The 16,093-nt window shown below is 37.4% G+C and overlaps 1 protein-coding gene across 7 annotated transcripts in view; it reads right to left on the bottom strand.

The window, feature by feature from the left end:
* The window catches only part of ab (BTB/POZ-zinc finger protein abrupt), a 122,776-nt gene extending 118,415 nt beyond the window's left edge, over nt 1-4,361 (bottom strand). Inside the window, exons 1-2 of one of the 7 annotated variants that reach the window (XM_081744626.1) lie at nt 4,124-4,361; nt 3,394-3,474 (exon numbers count right to left, since the gene is read on the bottom strand). The gene's annotated coding sequence lies outside the window, so the exon portion shown is untranslated. Of the gene's footprint in view, nt 1-2,584; nt 2,743-2,774; nt 3,035-3,139; nt 3,264-3,393; nt 3,475-3,841; nt 4,089-4,123 lie in introns of those variants that run through there. The other 6 variants (XM_081744668.1, XM_081744618.1, XM_081744637.1 and 3 more) reach the window with 6 other exon arrangements.
* Nucleotides 4,362-16,093: the final 11,732 nt, after the last annotated feature.

The following is a 16,093-nucleotide window of genomic DNA, read 5'->3' as shown; positions in this document are numbered from 1 at the left end:
CATGTACATTAAACAACACTTGTTTCCTCTGTCTTACTGCTCCTCAAATGCTACAAAATCCTTAGCCAATGAGAAAATACTATATGACGCAAAATTTAATTTTTACTGTTATTCTTATTATTGTACGTGTATATAAGTATTTCAATGTAATTTAATTCTTGTAAGCCTATTGTAATTGGGACAGCAGTCCTGTTATAGGTGATAAATAAATAAATAATAATAATAATAAACTGCTTGCCATGTTAATAAGTCTTGTACGCAATAACGGATTCCGAGACTAAACCTCCTTTTGCCTAATAACGAACGAAAATATCTGGAACACTTATAAACTCTATGAGATGTCCTAAATGATTAGTCGCTTCGACTTTCTGTACTGAGAGCCTCAATCTATAGTCGGCTTCAAGCCAGTAATTACATTCTTTCATGGTAATATGGAGAACTGTCGGAAATTCTGAGGATATGTTGCAAAACAATGGAGTAAATACTAAATAGGTAAGTTTTCGTTATAGAAATATACATCAAAACATTCTACTGCAAATTAATTTTCAAAAGGATGCAAAAATTCAGCTAATTTTATGTTTATATTCTATGACAACACCGAAACAATATTAGACGCGAAGCTCCTACAGTTTATACAGTGAACTCCGCACCAGTTGTAGCCTTTCTCCTCTCTCTCTCCGAGAAGACCAAACTCGGACTTTACGCTAAGATTTGTATTTCAACATAGCTGTCCATATGAATTTTATGACTGTACACAAAATTAAACTGCGAGATCAAGTCTTAAACAGCGTACGTACTGAAAAGAAATGTTAAAAAAAAATGAACTGAGTAGCATCTTTCTTTTATAAGCTCCCTATTCGCACATATATGCCTGTCAAAAAAAATCTTCAAAGGGAACAAAAAAAAAAAAAAAAAAAAAGGAACCCTAACTTGGATCTAGTCTCAGCTACGAAATTGAGAACTGAATCTAAAACTATTACTGCGACCCGGAATCGATCAGCAGCCCAGTTACAAATCATTTCGTTTAAATTCATTGTAATTTCACCTGAGCAAAAATTGGTAAACGTAAAAGCAATCCGCTATAACCTTCGTCTCATATATAGAATACAACTAGTATGTATGTGAACTATCAATACTGTTGAATTTAACTTTGACGACAAAATACATGTTAGAAGCATCTATTCGCCACGATAAATGTCTTTCGTCTGACATATCTTTCGCTAAATCATTTGAACTTAGCACACCTTCCACGCGATTCCTCCAACTAAACTAACGTTTAAGAAATTTAAATACGAATTCCAATTTCATTCCAACAGTCTTACATCAATTTAATATTTGTAAAACTTTTTTTTCTCCCCTACAATCCTTGCAAGGGATCAACTACTTTACACTAAAGAAGTTACTCCATTCAGTTTGTTTATTAATTTCCCAATTGATCTATTTACAGTCGCTGTCGGTATCAACATCTATTACTGCTTACATAATAAAGTTCGATCCAGATTCATCTAAATACACGCCAATTGAAGCCAATTCTACGGTCGAACTCCGCTCTCAAAAAGTGAAAATCGCGGTGTAGTAGTCATGTAATCGAGCTTTCTTGGAGGCGAGAAAGCGTAGTGGGGAACGGCCTATACTCCATTGATGATAGTTGATTATGCATAATGGTCTGTGTACCCAACAAGGGCACCGGATCCAAGACCCCATGTGTTGCATTACTAACACGAAACACAAAAGCTCAAACTCGAAATGTGAAAATAAAAATGTACAGTATGTATAGAGAAATTATCTTACGTAGGTCTTATGTCACGAGGTTACGATATTATAAAATTACGACGCTGCTTTTACAGAATATGTGGTATAGCTTAACATCGCCATGTTGTTACATATTCCTGACGTGGTCCATCTATTCGGAAGTACAAGGGCACAAATTCGTATCATGCTCACAGTTAGTATAGCATAAAACTGTATTCCAAACCGAAAACAAAATCAATTAATAATTAAAACTTTTACACGTTAAATTCGAAATTTTAAGATTTTTAATTCTCGCGAGAACAAACACAATTTGCGCCCTCATACAGCAGGTTCCCACCAGTTAGCTTGCTTCTGACTTTTTCATGCAACTCGAAACTTCACTTCTATTGAATCACATCATTGTAAAAGAATAGCAAGAAAAAAATAAAATTAAAAAAAATAATAAATGCGTTAAGTCTATCGATCACTGAGTAAGCTTATTCAGTCGCTTGGGCAACGTAAAACTGTAAACATCATTTCGTTAATCAATTCGCTCGAGATAAACAATTATCATCAGTCATAAACAAGTATAGTTACTGAGAAATTATAAATTAAATCCATTTTACAACTGTGAGTATTAAAGTCCTATTTAGCTTTATTCAAAATTCAGACAGCTTACAGAATGTTGTGGCCAAGCAATATATGGATCGATGAACCTGAAGTATTCACGATTTGAATTCAATCCTACACAACGAATACCAGATCATAATAGTATGAATAAACAAAGTGTCGGGCGTGATTCCCGGTGAGCGACCATTGAAATCGGAATGCATTATAGTCGTTCCGATCTCACCTCAAATTGTCGGACCATGCCTTATATAGACTCGGTTCTGAAAAAAGGTCGCTAAACTTCAATAAACAACAACTGAAAGCGCGTATCTGTCGAAGGTCTCCTCTCTCAAGTGAGTGATGGGTAGAAATTTTTAAAGTCACACGCACGAAGAAATTCTGTTTACAATAAATAATAATCATCCCGAACTAACTTTGGCTTCAATTCAAAATCGAACTGACTTTGTAACTTTCAAGTTGTCTTCTCCACGCTATCAGTACACAGGTACCTGTCACCCACCCACTGTACTCTTTTGTGCCCCTCATGCTTGCGAACGACTGTCACACCGGCTTGTGGATCGCCTTTATAATAATGCACATGGTCAACGCGGTAACACAACACAAAATCTTAAATTTGATGGTAAAATCCTAAGTCGAGTTCTTTCACACTTAAAAACCACACAACATGGCAAGGCACAGGATCGAAGCTTCAAAATATATTTATGTATGCAATAGTAAATTCCATTTCTTCGAAACGCACGCACGTTGAAAAAAATAATAATAATAATAATTCAATCACCAGTTAACGAATCTTTAATTTCCGAAACACAAGATCCCCACTAGTCTTTCACACAGCATCACACTAACATTCTGCAATAATACAACTGCTTGTGGACCATAAACCATTTTCTCTCATATGTCACTTTCAAACATTCGTAATGCCGCTTCAAAACAGTACTTTCGGTTCTTTCAATGTATCACACAACATACACTTCTTAATATGTATAAATACCAACCCTTTCCACACTTAAAATCTTTTAATGCATTACTTACTTGCAATTCAGTCTGGACATACTTCTTCGCACCCTCCGCTCCGTCACTTCGACCTACCCCCGGTGTGATATAATAGGCTTACTACAAAAAAATAAAAAAAATGAAAAAAAAAACCTTGCGAATAACATGCTAAATTGCGCTACAAAAACAATGGTATTTCTTATTGATAGAAACAATGACAAAACATAAAAGAAGCTATAGTAAGAATAAGCATAGTGACGAATATGAAACAATACACCTACATCCTCATCACTCCTAAGTACGACGCCTACTGTGACCCGATGAGGTTCATTTAGCCATCATGGCTGCAAAGAAAACTTCAAAGCGTACAAAAAAGCGGCCATATTCACTAATATGTATTGTGCGTAAACAAAATTTAAAAAACGAACTTCTTCACATAAACATGTACTCACTATACTCAAACGAAAATGAAAACCTATAATCCTACCTTATTTTTCGCGAAAACAATGCTTAGATCTTAACTCTCGGCGTCTCCGCGCTTTTGCGCACGGATGCTCTGACTGCCAAGCCGATTGATGCTCGATAGGCCTAACCACCATCACGATCTTGAAACACACGCTGAATTTAACACTTGAATATCTCAGCACATGCGACAGCTGAAGATATTTTGTCCATTACGCGCTATCTGTAGAGCTTAATGCTACATACTGTACATTTCCTATGAACTAAAAACGAAAATGTTAGTAAAAAACCGTGTCATAAATCATACCTGTACCCATTCTCAAGGCAACAAAAGATCAATCAACAAGCTGAAGCGGGATTAGTGGATCACTTCCGGTTCTCTCCATTCTCGCCTCAGAGGTATGAAAAATTTACGGTTCAGCACTGAAAATCTGTATTTGTTACAGAAATTCGTTTCTAATAAACATAAAAAGCGTCTTTTGTGCAGGTAAATTACTTTCTATTACACAAGAGTTGAACTCTGATTTTTGCGGATGGTTAATTTTACATGTTTTCTTATATAAACATTCCACTGCGACTAAGAAAACAAAAGTAAATGAAGGAGCATCATGTCCCGCTATATTGCACAATCCGTGTGCGCTAGGGTGTGAGGATAAAGAGCTCGGAGCAGTGCTTTGAGAACTGGAAATAAAAGGAAAGGAAATAAATGTGATCTGCGCCATTTTAAAGATGTTGAAATCTGATTTGCACATAAAGCTATTATCATTTATTTATTATTTTAAAGTTAAATGACATATTAGTATCTTTTGCATACTCCAGAAAACTTCGGTCATTTGCTGAGGCCCTGCACTCAATTCCAAAATAGGAATTAGATATAATAGGAATTAGATATAAAATTTTTCTTTCGGAACTGTACCCTTTCCTCTCTCTATTCCAGAGAATAGAGTATAATTTATATCAAAATAAGCTTCTATCAAAGATATCATTCCACAAGTTGCATTGTAGGATTTTGTAATCGCAAGAATCGAAGTTGCTTTTGCTTCCCTTTAGAAAATCTTCAAAAAGATGCTCACGAGTAGTCTAATAGCTTGTTTGCTTACAATTTGGTAAATGTAGTTTCGTGTTTGAGTCCCAGAAAGGACTTTATTTATATTACTCTTACTAAATATGAGAGTAATCAATATTCGAAGTACAATCTATAAGAAAAAAGTCGACTAAAAAATAAATGTCTATTTAATAATGTATTTTTTCCTCGTTATATTAGTACGGTATTCTGAATCGATTGTGCAGATGACAAGCTTTTATTTATCAAGGTAGTTTTGTGGGGGGGGGATACGGTGCTTCAGTGGTAAAGCAGTTACCTCTGGTGCGTGGGGCTCTGGTTAGATCCCCGGCAAAGTAAGTTTGTGGTGGACAAATTCATGTCTGTGTGTTTTCTCAGAGTACTCCCGTTCCCTTCCGCATTCTCATTCCACTGATTTTCCATCATTATTCTCTAGCCTTAATCGTTCACCTCCTTAGCCTAAGAACATAAACGTGGAACGTTAAACTGAAAGGTTTCTCATTTTTAAAAAGCTAGTTTTTGGGTTTGGGTGGCCTTATTGGTCTAATAAACAAAAACAGAAGTATAAATTTATAATACTGAAACAAGTAGCAAGAATTGGAATAGGGGAGTATTCTAGGAATATTTATACATAGGGTTAAGTATGAAGCTAAAATCACGATTCCGCAGATTGGACGTAGGCTATCAAAGTCTGAACAAAGGAAAAAACCATGAAATATGAAAGAAAACAGAGTAAATTATTGCCCCAAATTTCCTAATAGATCATTATGAACGGAGTTAATTCGCATTCTTAACTAGAAGTACACCGAGAAAAATCCGTTAACCGAACAGCGGTATATTGAACAAATATACGGTATCCTTATGTTTACTACGGAAATCAGTGCGGAGCATACGTTATTGATATGCTACATACTTTTCCCGCTTAGATGTTACATCATGCCATTGCAGGGTGTATGGTATCTAACAGTCTTCCTTATATTACATACGTCTCCTATATGTTACATACGTCCATCTATGTGTGAGATCCTGACCGCCTATATACAGTTATTTCGTTCGTACGGGAACAGGCCCGTATCCAGGGGGGCTGGGGGCGGGCCCCCCTTAAATTTTTACTAGCCCCCTCTAAAATTTTCACGGTAGGTTTGCAAATGAACTATAATATGGGATGAACTAATATTTTTGGATCGGGCCCCCCCTAACTTCCACCGGGCCCCATCTACATTTTCGGGCTGGCTACGGGCCTGTACGGGAAGTACGTTTATTCTGAACATTTGTACGGAAAGTACGTATAAAATATACTTTTTCAGTTATACGCACAAGCGAGGGTAGTGAAAACTAATGGGTTTTGGGCCAAAACTTTTGGCAATGATACGAGTTTCAATAGGACTTGTCATGGTTTTATACTAGTAGCGCTCCACTTGTAAACATGAAATACAGCGTCTGTACACTCTACAGAAACTCACCGCCGGTGGAAAATAGTTTCTAATACAGTTATTTTTCATATACACTGACTTATTTTATACGTTGTAAAGCACTTGTAATGATTTTACACTAGTAACCCTTCACTTGTAAACTTACTTTGTATTTAATTCTATTGCTTAAGAAATTTGTTCTTTACGACTGTATTTTCAAGTATTAAATTTTACTTGTAAATCTTCCAAAATCTGGTGCGCCAAAAGTAAACCAGCACCTGGAAATTCTTAATATTTTTAATTTGGCACCAGGTACTCTATATCTTTCTCTTTGATGCATTTCTTGATATTCCCCGATTCGATTTCGGATGGGATTATTGAGTATATGAATAATTCTTTAGCTCATATGAAATAATCTCCGGATTTTTAGTAATCTGTGCATTTCACTTCATTGCTTTTGTTTTATAGAAACTCTCCTCTGAGCTCTATGTTAGGAACTAATAATAGTTTAAAGTCATAAACATTAACGTTTTACGTTTTAGCTATTAGATTTTAATTATTTTGTTTCCAACGCAATTCAAAGCTACCAAGACTATCTACGGGAGATATAGTAAACACATTTTAAAACAGAAATTGAGTAAGGAAATGTATTTAGTAGGGGGCTAAACTTGGTTTACGAAAATCCATAATACGTCGCCATTGTCTGCTGGAGAGCCACGACGAACAAGGTACTGAGCTACCGACCAATCATATCCCAAATATGATCGAAGGGAAACTAGTTAGGCAACCATGAGGCGAGAGAAAAACATGTGCCCGTCGTTTCTCGAAGTAAGTTTGCACAATCCCGGAAATATGTCGCTACGCATTGTTCTGCTGAAATGTTGTTGTTTGTTGAAGTTTAGCGTTCCTTTTCAGTATCGAGACTACATGATACATTGACCTACAGTTTAAGATGAAGTCCCAACTAGCGTAATGCGTTCAAACTTTAATGTTTTCTCACCGGGAATCGAACCCGGTATCACGTGCAACACAGGTGCACGCACTAGCCACTAGACTAGCAGAGAGAGTTGCTGAAATGTGACTCAGAGTTGTCTGAAGAAGGGTTATGACCTCCGCCTCTGATACAGTGATCACTGGTGAGATTGCCCACAATGCATAGCAGATAACATCATGTGTTGTACCCAGCGACGCCCCGCTTGGCAGCTATGACGCTTACAATCAGTGGTGTAATGCTGGAATTTTTTGTAGGTATACGCTTGATCGCTTTCAAAAGTATAGCGTATACGTAAGACTACTTGCCGTATACTCACCTAATATATGCTTATTCTTTCGTAAATTTAAGGTGAGTATACGCTGGACTATAAAAGTTTTAGGTGGGTATACGCCGTATACTCCCGTATACGCCCCATTACATCCCTGCTTACAATGTAAGTTGACAGCTTACGTTCACCATGATAGCGTCTAATAGCCCAGTCAATAAAGGTTTTTGCAAGGAAAAAATTTGGGTAAAGCTGATTTTCTCCCAAGTGATAGACCACTATGAGAGGAACATTTTCCCAAAAGTCCCCGCCCCTCCCCCTGGAGCTTTCCCCACCACGCCCCCTCAAAGTTCAAAAATGGGCGTTTTAGAAAAAAGGCCATATCTTCAAAACTAATGGACATATTGACATGCTTCTTTTTTTCTCGTAATCTGTGAAATGTGCTCTACAATTTCGTATTCCTTAAAGTTTTTCATAAACCTAATGGTTTCTTGGCTATTTTAACCTAAAAAGTAAAAAATGAAAAAAATCGCCCGCGCCATTTTGTTTTTCCTTTTATATTTCCTTAGTGAGTTGTGATATGGAAAAATGTCTCAAATAAATCTTAAAGAGCATAAAATTATCTTTCCAACGGTGTATATATTGTGGGGGTTACTCTTAAAATTAGCCATGTAGCGAGGTAAGTTTGAAGACGAGCGGGCTCAAATTTTCGCCTCAAATATCAGTCACTATGTTTCATTTCGAAAGAAAAGAAATAATAATAACAAAGATTTTTTTTTTCAAATAATAAACCACTGCATTGTTAGAAAAGCATTTTTGTTTAGTCCTGCCTCCCCTGTGAAGCTTTAACCCTTACTCTATCCCCATTAACATTCCAAATTTAAAAATAAGCTTTTCTGACAAAATGTATTATCTCCAAAACTATTCAACACACTGATAATTTTCACATTCTGTTTTATTCTTAAAAAGTGATAAAATTATTTTATTTTATTTTCTATTTTTTTTATAAATCTAATAATTTCTAGATAAACAAATAAACTATAAAAATTTGAAATATTTTGTTTGCTCTTCCTTTCCCTATTTTTTGCCTTGGATCTCCTCAGTCAATTAGCGTATGAAATTATATTTATACCATTTTTTATTATGTTTTCATCTTAATTTTGAACATGTCCGCTATGCTTACTGCAGTATTTTTAACTTAATCTTCCGTAGCTATACATTATACTATTTAATTTTCGGATGATGATTCTACAAGTTCTTCTTCGAAATAGAAATGTGAATTTAGGCAAGACAGCCCATACAGTGCTCACACATTGCAGAGCAATCTATTTTAGTTATTTTACATTTACAGTATTGCCTACATCCTTGCTTACACGAACATGATATTATGTACAGAAGCTCGTCTGGTGCAAATGGCTTGGATGTGGGAATAGGTTTCAATGTCTTTTTGGAGCGTCCGTTTTCTTTAATTAATTCTATCCTCCAACCCCATTCTGTCAGGAAGTTTATTTCCTAACCATTTCTGTACTTGCAAAAATACTCTGAGCGAATGTTCATTACACGCTTCAGAAGTTGGAGGTAGTTTGGCCAGGTCAAAGTTAGATCTTAGTGAACTTTTCTTTGTCAAAGACAAAAATCTGTGGTATCAGGCTTCATTCAAATTTGAGTATTTTCCCAAATCATACAAAGCCAAAACTAATTTTTCACCTGTAGATAATATTTCTCCTTTAGATTTTGAAATATCCAAAAGCACTCTGGCCCAGTTTTGAAATTCCGGTGATTTGAGCATATCTATTACTTTTAATTTGCCCATACCATAAAAATACGATGTCGTGTCATATCCTGTAAACGCATACAGAACAAAAGTAGTTGCCGGCAATCTCCAAACTTTGCAATCAATGTTTCGATCCTGAAGTACCGTGTGTTCGGAGTCACACCACCTCTCTCTTTACAGAAGTAAACAGAAGCACTTTCTTTCTCAGGAGACAAAGCTGTAAGTAAGACTACCAGGTCAGTATCAAATCCTACAACAATAACTTTTGAAGCAGTTTTCAACTGTTGAATGGCCGTCATTACAATGTCAACATCTGCGTCTTCCTCTGCTGTAATTACAGTTAATCCCCGTTTCACGAGTTCAGACCCCAGAGCCAACGATAATCTCTTCTTATTGTTTCTATTACCTAAGAACTCGTCTTCTCCCGTGGCACAGATTGTGTTTTGACAAAAAATTATGTCCTGTGAAGATTTTCTCGCCGCTCTCCTGTTTTGTTCTTCATTTTTCGTGGTAGGCTCACTAGGGTAACCATCAAAAACAACGGTAGTTTTTTTACCTTATTTATTAAGAACATGTGTACAATAGTTCTCTAAGACAGCTCCAAAGGTACAATTTTTTGGCCATGGTAGATGGTGAAGAAGAAACCCTCCGTCTACAATATATGTTGCATCCTTTACATCTAGTTCTTCGATGATTCATTCTTCAAAAACTTTCATCAAGGATGATTTTGTACCTTTTCGAAGAGAAACTTCGTCGAACAGAGCTGGTGGGCGTACTGCCAACTCATATTCGAAATATGTCTTTACTTTGCTGGCGCTATCACAGACACACAATATCCGATTAAAAAGCTGTTGAGAATTGATATTGACCTCTTTTGATCTTACTCTTGCTGACTTCTGTGCTGCCTGCGTCTTCACCTTTTCTGTGCAGTTTGAGTTCTTGGAAATTTTTACCTTTAATTTTGTTCATGGTAGACAAACCAACACCGTATGCTTGATCATAGTTTATTGAATCATCATAAACAAACCCAGTGGCCAAAGAGACCAGTTCACCAGACAACTTTGTAAAAGGATTGTGTTCTTGTAACCAAGCTGTAAACTTCTGTAAGTCTGACAAGTCTTTCTTCTTTCTGGATTCTCGTAGTTACACGTGCTGTTCGCTAATCTGCATTGCTGTTCCGAAAAAATCTTCTACAGCCTCATGAACTTTGAGAAAGAATGGTGTTCCAAGTACCCATTTTGAAAGAGTATTGTCAGTAATGCCACGGCCATGTGTCAGTCCTCCAACAGATTTCATGGGTCGCATCAAATCTTGTTCTATGCACATATCACACCACGTTCCTCACCAGTACTTGCCTTTCCGCCTAATAGTGAAGAATCCTTTCTCCTTAAAAAGAACTAGTTCTCGATTTGTGAGTTTTGATTCAAGTTTGCACATCTCTTGTGCATACAAGTGGGCGGATTTAGCATAGGGGAGATGTCCGGCAGCATGAAAATATGGGAGAATTTAAATTGTTGTATTGATATGTAAATCCCAGTTTCCTGATCTTTCTGCAAAGATAAACAGCATTATAAGGTCAATGCACCTAAGGAGATTAACCCACAGCTTAATTGTTCTCCTTAAAGTTCTAATTTCCTGCATGAAATCGTTAAATTTGCTCAAAGCTTCTTTAACAGCTGGTTCTTCTAGAACATCTTGTTCATTGAAACTCTTTTCAAGAAGATCTTTAGAAATATTTTCCAAATATGCAAGAGAGCCATTTATTTCAGGAAAACTGCTCTTCATCACTTTAACAATCGCACAAGCAGTAAGGCTATATGCTCGGACAGCTCTTGCGTATGCGTGACCATTCAAATGTGATTCACAGTCAGTTTACCGTAAACTGTAGCCCTAGGTCTTCCAAACCACTCCCCTCCATTATCTTTCCAATAGCACCCATAAAAGACATTAATAGATGGAATCCTCCTAGCCTCAGAATAATTTTTGACACTTCACTGTTGGGATTTGCTGACGCTACAATTTCAGCCGCCTTTAAAAACAATGGTTGATCGAACGTAACAATACAGGCACGGCGTTGCTTCTGACATTGTTCTGCAGCATAACTGAGTGCAGAGAAAATTGTTGATGGATTGCTAGGATCCATGTTTATAAAGGGAATTCTAATATATATGTATCCTCACAATATTCTCTTCTACTCATTACGGAGGTCATGAATCCATTCCACCCAGGCTGCATATCTGCGCCTGCAATCCACAAAACATTCATTGGAAATATGGGGTGTACCGTTCGACATTCAATTCCTCTGGTAACTTTCAAGTCATTAAAATCTTCCACAAAAATATTATAGAGCCCACTACGGTCTTTTTTTTTTTTTTTTTTTTTCATACGAAAGAATACGAATAGTTTCAGGATTAAATGTTCCCAACGGAGTTCGCTTCACCTCCACTTCTGTTTTAACACATTTACTTAGTGTTATGCATCTTATCCCTCCATGATATTTGAGACGAAAATTTGAGCCCGCTCGTTTTCAAACTTACCTCGCTACATGGCTAATTTTAAGAGTAACCTCCACAATATATACACCGTTGGAAAGATAATTTTATGCTCTTTAAGATTTATTTGAGACATTTTTCCATATCACAACTCACTAAGGAAATATAAGAGGAAAAACAAAATGGCGCGGGCGATTTTTTCATTTTTTACTCTTTAGGTTAAAATTGCCAAGAAACCATTAGGTTTATGAAAAACTTTAAGGAATACGAAATTGTAGAGCACATTTCACAGATTACGAGAAAAAAAGAAGCATGTCAATATGTCCATTGGTTTTGAAGATATGGCCTTTTTTCTAAAACGCCCATTTTTGAACTTTGAGGGGGCGTGGGGGGAGAAGCTCCAGGGGGAGGGGCGGGGACTTTTGGGAAAATGTTCCTCTCATAGTGGTCTATCACTTGCGAGAAAATCAGCTTTACCCAAATTTTTTATGTAACCATGTTGAAACAGACTAATTCGAAAACAAAACAGTCTGCTACACAGCTCGCTACCGCCCATTATACCCTGAGATATTTATAGTTCTGATTGGCAGCTGATGTAGATGCATGCATGCCACCAATCTTGCATTCAGCAGATGATGTCAAACGGTCGACAGGGTTGTAAACAAGTTCACACACCATATTCCAGCTAACACTGTGAACAATTTTGTACGGTCTGTTACAATGACCATGCGAACAATACGTCAACTCTCCATTACCCGAGTACTGCGTAAACCACCCTGATCTGGTAATTGGCAAGTGTTAGTTTCGAGTTTCATGACTCCTACATGAAGTTTCATAGCAATTGTAATGTCAGCATATGTGGTACGATGCTGGAATGCAACTGTCGCAGTCCCATTGTGTGATTTGGTGAAGGTGAACTGGTTCCTTTCAGCTGGGGTAGCAGAAAGCTGGTTTCTTATGCATGCAGAAACGAGATCATCTGATTGTTGTTAGTACGGCCAATCCAAGATGGCCATGTGAAGATATTGGATGAAGTGTTTTCATTCTAGGATGGCCCTAAGCAGGCACTGCTTGATACTTTTAAATAAAATTTAATGAAACATGTGTAAAATTTCTACTAGAAGTTCATGGTAAAATTTCATGGTGGAATCATGTTCCTCCTTAGTCTTGGTAATATAGGTGCGAAAAAAAATGGAATAGTTGCGCGACACTAATATAACTTGCTTGCAGAGGTGGAGAGGTTCCTTCAGGGAAGTTCCAGAGTTTTGATCTTCTTGAGTATCTGCTGACGAGGTCTTGATTTAAAGTTTTGGTGATGTCTTCTTTGGAATTGGGACTAGGGCAGAATCTTGAGAGTCGGGGAAGAAGGAGACTGGGGATGATTGGGTTCTGATGATATACTATCGAATTTTCTTCGCTGTTTGGATGCAGTAACTTGTTGTATGCGAGATCACCCTTACAACTGACGCAATAAAAAAGTTTGTCTCTCGTGGTATTGTCACATTCATAGATCCAATGTGCCATTGGACATTTAACGCTCCTCGGGTTCACCTGACACGTAGCTTTGAATGACTTAAACATTGGCATTTGTAACACTGTAGGTATTGGTGTGCTTTGTAAGGCTCAGTGCGAACCTTAAAATGAAGAAGAAGATCTTCTTTGTAGATCACAGTTGCATTAAGGTAATTCTTTGTTATAATAAAAAAAGAAGGGAAGCAGAATCTTCGGTTCTTCGCTTGATCCATGTCCCCATTGACGCATGCCATTTGATACACTTTCTTCGAGTGTAGTTCTTAGCTAAGAAAGCATTATGAACATCTTGTCGAGAGGTATTATTCGGCAAGTTACGAATAATCACCTTAAGAAATGCATCCGCCTTCTTGTTAATTGGAGTATGTTGTCAGTGCATATGATCTGTAGTGTCCCAAAATCTTCTTATGATTGGCATTTGATTATTGGATGCTCTTTCATAAATTGAAAAATGAGAGGCTGTTGACATTTCTGAACAAGCAGTTAAGTAAGCTCAAACCCTTTAGCACAAGGACAGTCGTAAACATAAAGCCAAGCCCGAAATAAAGAAACTGTGGTGGTGGCGTCAAGAATCTGATTAGTGTCCATTTGATCTCCCACAGGATGAGGTAAGATATCGTAGTTATTAGATGTGAGAAATGGAGTGGCCGGTTTGAGGATCATGGATTTTCTAGTCTTCTTGACAGATTGAAACGGATCTTCCTCTGCAGTTCTTACACTGAGAGAATCTTGTGCTCTAACTGCGCCGAAGAAAGTGCAGGCTGAATGTTGGGAGAAGACCCAGTGGAGAAGATAACTTGATTAACTGGCTCTGCAAACAACTGGTAGATTACTTTCCGTAGGTTAAGAAATACGCACTAATTCCGCGTTGTTTAGCAACCTCAATGATCTGCAGAAGAAAAGGGACATTCTTAGTCTTGTCAGCCTTTTCAAAGGCAAAATATCTGGCGGTAAGGATTTTGCTGCATGAATTAGTTATGATGGGCCCTTGAATGGTTCCATTGGTTTCTTCTCAAATCCTGGAATTGGGACATTTCGTGTTTTTAATTCTAAAAAAATATTATCCACAACGATGGGAGGAACGACAGTAAAACACAGTACAACTCGCATATACTGTACTCCAATCCGAGTGCCGAATCAAGATCATTGACAGGCAAACACATACACCATTTCGCTAAAATTGTTGTCGCTAATACACAATACTCTGTCCTAAAAATCCCTTGTCTGTGGAAGCTTTCCCGTTATTCTTTCTTGATGTTGTAGTTTTCACAAATATTATGTACTATTTCACACTAGATCTGTATGCAATGAATTTTTGCATGCAGAGATAATAGAAGCAGGATGAAACAGGTCACGAGCTTCGTGACCGGTGACCTTCGACTTTCAGACCCAATGACCCGGTATAATCCGGACAGATCCGTGGCCCAATATCCGCAGTGACACGAAGGCGCAAAACATCATCATACATATGGAGAGTAGTAAAGCATGAAACCGCTAAAATAATTCTAACAAACACGATTCTCTCCTCTTCTCCTCTCTCTCTTCTCACTAAATGTATCATTTTTTTTTTCAGTCTTGTTATATGCGTCTGTGCGCGTCAAAGCACTGCATTGAAACATAACTACAAGGTCGATCAGAGTTTAAACTCATGAGAACCACACAAAAGGGAAAAAAACACGTTTTTTCTTATACTGAATAGCCAGAATTTAATCTAAGGAGCCAGTAAAATTCGCCGTAAAAGTGCCGCTGGCCAGTCTTTTGTTAAATATTTCTGTATAATCTATGCTCGAAAACCACTGCACTACTTTGCAGCATGAGAAGACGAATAAACATAAAATTGCATTTGAAAGAATAAAGACATAGTACCTTACTTAAGAAATATCACACTGGGAAACAAATAAGTATTGGGCTCAACCAGTGCATATTTTTAATCCATTATAAAATTCTGGAGTAATGCTGTAAAGTTGATTTTAGGCTGTTTCCGTGTCATCGGGTCTATCCGAGTCACCGAGTCTGTCCGGGTCGTCAGTCCGGTCGAGCTCAAGCAGTACATATTATTAATCCACTATAAAATTCTGGATCAATGCTATAGAGTATATATTTAGGCTGTTTACGTATCATCGGGTCTATCCGTGTCACCGAGTCTGTCCGGGTCGTCAGTCCGGTCGAGCTCAAGTAGTGCCATATTGTTAATCCGCTATAAAATTCTGGAGTATTGCTGTAGAGCTGGCATTTCGGCTGCTTTCAGATCATCGGGTCTATCCGAGTCTGAGAAGGAAACTCAAACCCGTATGACCTGAACAAAAGTCGTGACCTAGGTGATCAGTGCCACCACCGAACAGAGGGTAAGCTCTGGGGATCCAACCATTTTGAAAATATTTAAATGTTAAAATCTGTTATGGATATATGTGGAAAATATCCGTATCTCCGTGACATTGAGGATATAACTAGTAAGGTTGACTACATAACTTCATGAAAATACAAGTACCTCTCTGTTTAACCTCAAGTTTATAGCTACTTTCCTTCAACATTCATTCTTTATCACGTCAAATGTTGTAATGGAAATGGAAATGTACGGTAGTTACCTGCGGCTGAACAAATTTGATAACAATTGTTGATACACTAATGACTACCAAAAGCAATCTGTACAGAGGAAAAAAAAATGCGCATCAAGAAAAACAGACTGACAATATCTTATCTTAATCTGCTTTAAGTGTAGAACACAGACTAATGTACACATCAGGGTT

This window comes from Thermobia domestica, chromosome 2 (assembly GCF_964235325.1).
Source record: "Thermobia domestica chromosome 2, izTheDome1.hap1.1, whole genome shotgun sequence".
Lineage (NCBI taxonomy): Eukaryota > Metazoa > Arthropoda > Insecta > Zygentoma > Lepismatidae > Thermobia > Thermobia domestica.
This window is presented reverse-complemented; position numbering and strand designations above follow the sequence as displayed.